Source organism: Dermacentor andersoni, chromosome 10, assembly GCF_023375885.2.
Source record: "Dermacentor andersoni chromosome 10, qqDerAnde1_hic_scaffold, whole genome shotgun sequence".
Taxonomy (NCBI): Eukaryota; Metazoa; Arthropoda; class Arachnida; order Ixodida; family Ixodidae; genus Dermacentor; species Dermacentor andersoni.
In genome coordinates, this window is record NC_092823.1 from 97819672 (window position 1) to 97829823 (window position 10152).

Here is a 10152-nt window from a genome sequence, read left to right on the forward strand (position 1 = left end):
ATGTGCCGCGTAAGGAAACAGCAATGAGCGCGCAACAAAGATTTAAAAAAAAAAGTTTTAGCTACTTCATAAGCCCTGCATTGACAACATGTCGCTGTGGCTAGGTTCTACTGGAGAACGCAGCTGTTGGTCTGATCCTGGAATTGCAAATCCGCGATACAGGCTGGTTCATGACGCTGCAAATAGTTGAGTACGCGGCTTGCATGTTTAACGAGCGAAGCAGATAGTTGAGCACAGAAAACAGTTAAGCTGCGCCTGCGCACTGCAGCTCGATATACCGCTAGCTGTACTCACTCTTGTAGCGAAGAAAATAGTCTTTTTTTTTTTTTTACCACGTGCGCTGGAAAGCTTGAGCACTCGGCTATAACATTGCACGTGTGTACACTTCCTAAAGGTGGTGCACGCTGCCATCCGGACAACTGAGCACCGTGTCATATTGTGGCGTAGACCATTGCGAGATCGTCTTGCTTCAGTACAATTTTACACCTTATGTGCACCGGGTGATGCATCTCCTGTATCATGAGACTTTTGTGCGGCGTAAATGTGGCACTTATGCGAATTTTGTTTGCTCTGTATTCAGAATATTGCCTTTCTCGCGCTTTAATTATAAACCACGTACAGATTGGGCCGTTTTGAACAGTACACAGGCTTGTTTTTTTTCAGCTTTTTTTCTCTTGTTGCACGAACTTTTGCAGAAGCACCAAAGAAGTGCAATTTTACTGATAGATTCGTCGTCGAAGTCTGCTTTGTAGTAGGCGCCGAATATGAAAAGGCATTCAATGAAACTCGGGATCTCGTGAACTACCTAGCCGCGTTTCTAAATGCGGTAAGTTGTCAACAACGCATTCCTTCATTTTCTTCCCCATTTCGCGTCTGAGAGATTACTGTTTCTGCTTCCCTTGATCATAGTTCCGGTGCTGCTGCAGCCATACGAAATGCTTAATATCGCTCAGCCCATTACTGGCCCTCTCTGTATAGGTACAGCTATAGGACGAGCTTTTGCACTCTCAGAGGCACGCATTGCAACACTCAGCTGGCTCAGCTGTACAATGAAACCTGTTTACAAAAGTACATACAGTTATACTATGGTGGAGGGCGTTGTAGTCAGCAAAATAAATAAGAGATAAAAGTAAAGCAACGGCTTCCTGCGTCGTGTGCCATATTGCTCCAGAGTTGGTTTTCTGAGAGCAGGAGTGGTGGGATATGATAACAATGACACAGGAACGGTTCCGTCGTATTCTCCGATGATGTTTGTGCTTAGACGGCGGAGAATACGGGTACCTTCAGTTTAGCGGGCGAATGCGAGATCACCCAAAGCTGACCCCTTCGCACCCTCACATTTAGTAGCGCAATGCATATCATTCCACGCACCATATTATTAAGTGGCCCCGTATGCCGGTCGGCAAGATTCCTGACTTTAAAAAAAAGAAAGAAGGAACGCACTCGTAACCCCATTTACTTTTGTTCGTACGTATTTTCCGCTTTAAAACAGCATCTGGTCTTGTGCTACAGCACGAGGCAGCCTAACACAAAGTCATGCAAATTCAACTTCAAGACCGGCTCAGTGCGACACCAAGTTTCAAAGCAATCAAATGACCGGTTCGATTATAAAATGCAGCTTCCCTATGTGAATCCACAGAAAATATTTATACTTAACCTAACTAAAACCGTACTTCACGTAGCCGTATATTTGTCTGTGTGAGTCAAATCGTGAATTATGCATAATTTGATTATATGCTTAGTAATAATATTGATGTGTCCGATGAATGCACTGGTACCGAATAACCGCAGCCAGTTGGGCGAGTCGGTAAGATTGCAACTTTGCATACAGCGGGAAGGAAAAAAAACTGAACGGAAAGGCAGCACGACAAAGTATGAGCCCTGGTGTTGTGTTCTCCGTCTCTTTTATTCGTACGTTAAGTGAACCATCAATTGATACCCGATGCCTCGCGTACGTTAATTGATTATATTTTTGCAGCTGAATTTGCGAGCGTCGGAAACCTTTTTCTTTCACTCTTGGAAATAACTAACGCCATTCCCCAGCTCTGTTATCTGGTATTTATGGATTCAAAATTGTTCGCCATTTGAAATGAAGTCAGCGCATAACGTTAGTATTTTTTTTAATTCTATGGGCATAGCAGGTTGTAATTTACAAAGATGTCCAGAGAACTGCAAGAATCACAAACTTAAGTTGTTTCCAATGTGAAATTCTTGAATTTTAAGGTATTTCTCGCAAATATTGTGTCTTCTGCACAAGACGAGACGAATTTGCCCATAGCATAGTGTTGTTGCACGTTACGAACAATACGTGGCAAAGCTGTACGACAGGCTGACGATACTGGGCGACCAGCTATCTGTAGCTTCGTTTCAAAATTTCAAAGGATGGTATTTTTCAAAAGCTTGGGCAAGCGTTTCATAGCGAAAAATGTTGTAATATACGTTATTTATGCACTAGATTTTTTGCGTTAGCATGTAAAACTCATTCTCTATTTCACCGCTCTGAATGCTTTCGCGTTCACAACAGCACGTGTAGCAGCACGGGAACGGCAACACGATCTGAAATTTACTCTTTTAGACGCTGCGATAGAGCGGCAGGAATTACTGACGTCAGGCTCACATGTTCTACGAATGGGCGCTACTGACGATGTTCTTTCTTTCCTTCCTGTCTTTTTTCTTGCGCGAAGGTTGCCCTTTGGTTCGCTGGAATGACTGATCCAGTTATACAATTCCAGCTTAACGCAGTGATCAAAACTGAGGTGAGCTATTTTCAAGCAGAAACGAGAACTTTTGTTTAAAAATGCCGTACGACACTAAAGCTCGCGTGGTTTGTGATGCTTTATCGCTAGTTTTACATGCATAGCATCTATTTGCTTTGTTTCGGCACCAGCCTGCATTTCACCGAAAAGTACGGTTTCTGTCGACGCTAAAATTGCCTGTCACGATCCGTACACTTCGGGCTCAGGAAATAGCGAAGGCGTTTAACTTTGCGCGGCGATACTTCTTCCACTATACTTTTATGCACCCGCCGTCTCACACGACTTAGGAGTCTACAGCGGACATCATCATCATCATCAGCCTGGTTATGCCCACTGCAGGGCAAAGGCCTCTCCCATACTTCTCCAACTACCCCGGTCATATCCTAATTGTGGCCATGTTGTCCCTGCAAACTTCTTAATCTCGTCCGCCCACCTAACTTTCTGCCGCCCTCTGCTACGCTTCCCTTCCCTTGCAATCCATTCCGTAACTCTTAATGACCATCGGTTATCTTCGCTCCTCATTACGTGTCCTGCCCATGCCAATTTCTTTTTCTTGATTTCAACTAAGATATCATTAACTCGCGTTTGTTCCCTCACCCAATCTGCTCTTCTCTTATCCCTTAATGTTACACCTATCATTCTTCTTTCCATAGCTCGTTGCGTCGTCCTCAATTTAAGTAGAACCCTTTTCGTAAGCCTGCAGGTTTCTGCCCCGTACGTGAGTACTGGTTAGACACAGCTCTTGCTAAACTTTCTTCTGTCGGTCCACGTTTTATGGTCGGTTGACACCACCCGTTGCTCTCACTACACTGCACGGAACAATGGGGGACAAAACTCTCTGTCATTTGTGTTTCTTAACCTCTCTAGGTCATTTGTAACCGTCGTGCGTCATTCGATGAATAATTTACGAAGTAGCGCACGTAAAACGATAGCCGATTTGGAACCATAACATCTTCAACATACTATATCCACAGCTGAGCACGTCATACTGAACGTGTACATTCCTCAGAAGCACGCATGCAACACGATAGATGAAGCTAGGTCAATAGCGTTCAAAAGCGGTTGCTATAGGTAACTTTAAGAGGCTGTATAAGGCAACTGTTCCTTGCTATAACTCATCACTGAGTTTCTTTTTTTTTCTTCTCTGTTTAAGCTCTAATTGACGCCTGGGCTCGACGTTGGCTACTCATCTTTTCAAATATCTTAAATTTGGACAAAATGATGCAAACGCCCCCAATAAAGTTTAAGAAGACACCATTTCTAACATTTAACCACATTATAACTGTTTTCAAGGATACTAACATCCGGTTTTTTTATTAACAATACTCCACATCGCAAGCCTTTTACATTTCGCGGCGGACGATCGGAACAAACCTCATTTTAAGTCCGAACCCCCAAGTGACACACAAAACAAGGTCCTCTCGTTTAACGTAAGCCCTGTTTCTCTTCCTCGATTCAAACTGCTGCAGTTGGTAGAACACACCTTGAGATCGGTCATTGCAATTATATCACAAAATTTTCACTCGGGGCTTAGATAGGCGTAATCCATTATAAGAAGGCCAGCCATTATAAGTCATTATAAGAAGGCCTGACGACAACGGGGTGATGAGACTCAGATGACAGAGCTGCAATGACGACGAATTAACGACCACCACGGCATCATGTCCATGAGCACATAGCTAGTGGCCCAAGCTGCTGGACAACTTGGCCCACTAGGTAAGGAGTAAGAGGCTAGGTAGCTAGATAGGCTGTAAACGCCAGTAGTATGCGAAGAGTGCTAATCGCATTCAAACTTTCTCTGAGGCTTCGACTTTTAAAGCGCTGTCAATGATATCTCAAGCCCTACAAAATGTTCCTAGATGATCATAATTAAAAACAGGAATACTAGCGCCGCTGGATAAGCAAGACTTAAGCTATAGCGATGACACGCGTATCGTGTACTGATATCAGGATAGGCACACCACGTCACCCTTCAATTGCACGGCATGGCACCGTTGTTGGCCCCGTTAACCTGGCGAGGCAGCGACGCCAAACTCGAAGAGAGACGCATATGAAGCTTCGCTTGAAAGTGCAACTATAGACATCACGCCGCGCAAGGCATGGCATCGTGTGGAACCACAATCCTAAGACTGTCCACGAAGCGTTCTAAACTTCTTTCACAATTCTGCGCATGATTCTTCATGTTCTGCAATCTGGTGTACGTGGTTCTTATAGGACGAAACCAGCGCTGGAAGAAATATTTGCGGGAAGGCACTATATGAGCTTGGGGAACCGAACGTCTGTGCTGTGGACATACGCGCGATACGGAATAAGACGGCAGAGTTGATAAAGTCATGCCAGTTCACGCAGTGTGACCTTGTGGTGCGTCTTACCAGGTATGTAAATTTAATTGAAGATATTCTGGGAGAGTCCTCGGCCGAGTTGGTTCCGGAAAGCACACTTAAGTGATTGTGTTCCCTGCTCAAGCATCTCACCATCTTCTTTATTTTTTCTTTCTAGCTGTTCGTTTGTACTCCATTAGTAGTCTGAACGGACAGGCTTTACCTTAGAATTTCTCACATACAGGAGCCCCCAGGAAAGCGTGCCGGCTGTAGAAGCTGATGTCATGTTTTGTTTTCCTGTTTCATTCTTCCTTTAATATTAACAGCCTGCCCAGTGCCTGGAAATAACATCGTTCTCTTAGGGGTTTGCAATTCCTGAATAAGTTACACGTGTCTGTAATGAAATAATTTTGCTTCATTTTAATCACAAATCGTACGAAAGTTAAGAAAAACAACGTTTGATTATCAATTCAAATAAACGAAATGTTTATCACATCTAAAACATACAGGAGAAATACAGGAGATCGTGTGAATGCCTTGCGTCCCATAAAAAGCATGTTTAGATGATTCAAAACATCGCGGGCCATTAACAAGCAGAATTAAATCGGCGTGTCGCAACTAGCTAGCACCTACGCAGTTGCGTAATGAAAACAACAAAAAAATCTCAGTGCCATTCAAATCTGTGAAGGATGACCAACCAAGCTGTGTATGTGGACCCCTTAAGGGTTAACTGCACCTCCGCAGCGGGTCGGCGGGGCATTGCACTATCTCCGGGATCGACCCACGTATGGGGAGTTTTTCTTTGTTTGTTTACTACAACGACACGAAAATTGCCTTGGACGGTAAAGGTATACAGCTTCGCTGTTAAACCCTGCCTAGATGGCGGCCAGAAGCCCTTGGGCTCTGGCGGCATCCTCGGCCTGCTGGACTGCCAAAAGTTGGTCTTTGGGGGCCGAGATGAGCAGCGCTGTCTCTCACTGCTTCCCATCCTTATATTTTTGGCCTGGTCGAGGCGCCCGAGGGCAGGTCCAGATAATGTGATCCAGGTCCGCCCTTTCCTGACAAAATTTGCATCTGGCCGAGAATTGTATCATCCAATACTGCTGGAGAAAAAATTAAAATCTGCTAACATGGAGCACATGTAGAGGTTAAAAGAAAAATTTTTTTTGCATCATTGTGGGAGAACTCCGTAAAGCTTTTTCCTGAATGTGCAGACGCCTTTCAAACGGCAACTGGTGACATTATATGTTCACTCTTTCTAGTGAAGACCTGGCGGTAAAATTGAACGACACGTTCATCAACAGGAATATTCATGGTAGGTGATGCTGTTTCTATGATGTCAGACTAACCATTGCTGCAACACCAGTCCTCTAACTCTACGCTTATCGTGTTCTGGTTGTAAGCAGGAGGTCTCGGGTTAGATTCAAAGAAGCGTTGACCACACATCGACGTAAACAAATCTAGAAAATTGTGACACGCATGATTGTGACAACTGATTTATTTCCAGCATGCTCTCGCGTCATTCCATGTTACTATCCTATACTCATTCAAGCTTTTATTAATTGCAAAAAAAGATCCAGTGGCAAAATGCCGGGTATAATGGACAATTTTCGCGCATTCGATGGCGGAAATATCAGCTACGTAATTTTTTAGCCTCTTATTTTTGTGAGGTCTAAAGTGAGCATTGCAACACCTTAAGAAAAGTTCAATGCGAAAGAGCATTAGGACCAAAATTAAGTTCTTGTTTCCCCAAGAAAAGGCGGGAAGCAGATGGATGATGAAATGTCAAAAACTTCATACGCTACCATTAAATGTTGGATAGCCAATTTTCACACATGCCATTCCGGTGTTTGAAGTGAGAAGCACCAGAGGAAGACGTGATTCTGTCCCTGTATCTGCATATGTAAAAGCCCTCCATGACGTGATTATGAAGGGCTGTCGAATATCAGCCAGAAGTATTGCTACATACGTGGGAATATCCCGGAAGAGAGTTGCTGCCATTATCCATGACAACTTGCAGATGAGAAACGTATAAACAAAGTGTATCGCAATACTTTTGACGACTAAGCAAAGGAGGAAACGTATCGTGGCCGTTTTGTAACATTTTGAAAAAAATTTGTGAGGTTTCTTGGGTAAACTGGTAATGGGCGATGAGACATGAATTTACTGTTATGATCCTGAGACCAAAGAACACCCCAGAAATAGACGCCCACTAATTCCGCCAGGCCAAAGAAGTTAGGCACCACAGCAGACGCCAATGGAAACAGTTTTTTAAGATAAGAAAGGAGTTCTACTGGAAGACTACCTTCAAGAGGGCTCAACCCTTTATACAGAATATTTCTGTGCGTACTTGACCAAGTTTAGGCAAACCATCAAGGAAAGAAAAACATCGTGGAAAGACCCCCGAAGCTGTCATAGAGAGAATAAACTTTCATTGTGAGCAAGTCCAGTCCGCGCCACAATTGGGCGGCCTCTTTATTCCTGGTAGCCGCGTGCCATGGTTACCTACCGTGCCCGTTCTATCGGGCTGCGCTGTCTCTTCAGATCTGGGTCTGATAGCTTGGCCTCCCACTGCCCCTCGGTGAGTGTTTGCGTATCTAGGGTGTCGTGTCTTCCGCCACGTCCCCATATTCTATTGACACGTGTACTTGCTTATCTTTATCGGGTGACCACGTTTCACCGCCTAACAAATGTTCTTGCTCACCGCAGGACGCGTCTACATATATCGGAAGTTTCTAGAATGCTATCTCATTCTTCTATCCGCTCTCTGGTGTCGCCGAACCTTGTGCAATCTGATCACATGTATGCGCGATGCGAATGGTGTAGAACTTTGTGGTAGGCACGCGGGTCCCAGCGATTACTCTGGAACATTCGACGACTGATGTATAAAGCCCGACGCACTTGACCCACTCATCCGATTTTGACGATGGCCGACTGTGTTCGCCGTGTCGCCATTCTTTAAGTGTAGCCTGTTCTTGTGGGCACAGGTTGGCCTAATAACAGTTAGTTTCGTCTTTCACAGTATTGCTACTGTGTTCTTTATACGTCACTACCACGTGACAATATGCCATAGGGTGTCTGACATCTCAAAATACGTGCAGAAGTATGAATGTTGAGTGGGTGAGATTCGGTCCAATGGGATGCCGTGAACGTAGCTGCAGGCGTACAATTTCTCGCTGGTTACTGCCTCTTGCTTAGTTAGGCTTGGGTGAGATGGCGGTTTCTGTCTACCCTATAGGGTTGCAGAACATCGGTGTACATTTCGGGTACTTCCTCCGTTCTCTTTGGCGCGTCCTGTGAGAAAGCCCGAGGTGAACGTGATCTCGGGCGAAGGCGTTGGCTGCCGCATTCCCCAGCAGGAAGTCGTGCGCCAGAATCCGTTCGATGCAGATGTCTGGCGGGTGCTTCTTTGCCGTTCCTCTGAGAATTTGTGGGGCTTGCCTAAAGATTCTCTTTCTGAGAAATCATTTTTCTTGGCAACCACTCCTTCCGTATTGATGAAGCTTGTTGCATTTAAAGGAAGGACATGTCTAGCGAGAGTAGAAAATTGATTTTTTTTATTTCTTGTATCTACTTTTAATAAAAGTTGTTGCATTTCTCAAGATTTCGAGAAAGCTCACACACCAAGTTTACGACTTTGTCTCTCTGCAATAAGAAACCACAGCACGCCATTGTACACTGCACTTATTCATACATATACAACGATCTGAAATTGATATATAATATATAGGCCTAAAATATGTCTTTAATTTGTGCGCACTACTATTTCTACGCCTTCGAACACACGCTAACATTATCACGTAAGCTGGAAAGTTAGGTCTCAAATATGTCCGCTTTACATGATGTTACAGGTGCAGTTTCCAGAACGGCGACACCTGTTCTTGACGTACAGTTCTACTTTGTCAATTTCAGGCTTCAATATTTCATAATCTTACTGAATTTCGGCAATCTTTGCAAAACCTGTTGCTCGCTACATTTTTAGAATGCTACTTTAGTAGACCACAAAACTATCTCCTAATTTTAACAGATGTTCCTCTGGTTGGTCCAGAAGTTCCCTAATAAAAGATATTTTCTTGTCTTACGTGCATGTGAAAACGAAAATTGAAGTTTTTCCCTACCTAGAGCCTTCTATCCAATTTTAATTTCTAATTTCTGGTCGCTTGCCAAGTCAAAACTTTTGAAGTGTCGTAATGCATACGGGGGGCTCCCGAAATGCTAATGAACTTGGGACTATGGACAGGAATGACGGGAACCCTTCTTGTTTTCTTCTAATCGCAGGCATAATTGGCGACTATGATTGTGCGCTCTGATGAACTACGTCTCCTCCGCAAAGCTGTCACTTACATTGATTTTTCAGGTGTCACTTCCATTGCTGGCGTTTGCACGGACAAAAAAGTTGTAGTGGCAGAAGATGATCCACACAAGTTCAACGGAGTATCTGCGGTGGCTCATGAGATCGCACATGCGTATGTTGGCTCCCAATCCAAATCTAAAATGCATGGGTCATCATCGTCCCCAATTACATAAGCGGGATTAATGCAGCACAGAAGAAATACTTTCTGCGCTACAGTGGACACTGCGAAACACTATCACATTGTCGATTTCCGCCATATTTATGCTGCGAGCGAATCAGAAAGGGCATAGTCAGTTACTGAGCCTATAAAGGTTGCCGCTGTGGCGGGATTTGCCGGTGTCCCCAAGAGCATGCTTGCTCTAGTGCAAGGCGAAATTTTATTATTATTATTATTATTATTATTATTATTATTATTATTATTATTATTATTATTATTATTATTATTATTATTATTATTATTATTCGTGTGAGCCTTCGTGTAAACATAAGGATTGCTCAAGCTCTGTACCTATAGGCGGAGGGAAAGTGGCCCGCTGCCCAGGCTAAAGCCCGCCGAGATGCGCTAGCAATGCGCGGAACGTTTGGAAGTGGTGACGGCGGCAGGGGGCAGAGATAATGCTGCATATGGCGAGGGTGCCTCGGCTTCGGTGTGGAGAGGAAGATGCTAATGATGCATTCGGCTGGCCGGTTCCGAGAGCTCTGTGAGTGCGTTTTACATTAG

At 44.2% G+C, this 10152-nt stretch overlaps 1 long non-coding RNA gene across 1 annotated transcript; it reads left to right on the top strand.

The window, feature by feature from the left end:
• Window positions 1-699: 699 nt before the first annotated feature.
• LOC129380282 (uncharacterized) lies at window positions 700-9534 on the top strand. The gene is made up of 4 exons (XR_008608294.2): window positions 700-826; window positions 2685-2756; window positions 6340-6392; window positions 9435-9534. It is a non-coding gene; the product is annotated as an uncharacterized lncRNA (long non-coding RNA).
• The last annotated feature ends 618 nt before the right edge of the window (window positions 9535-10152 follow it).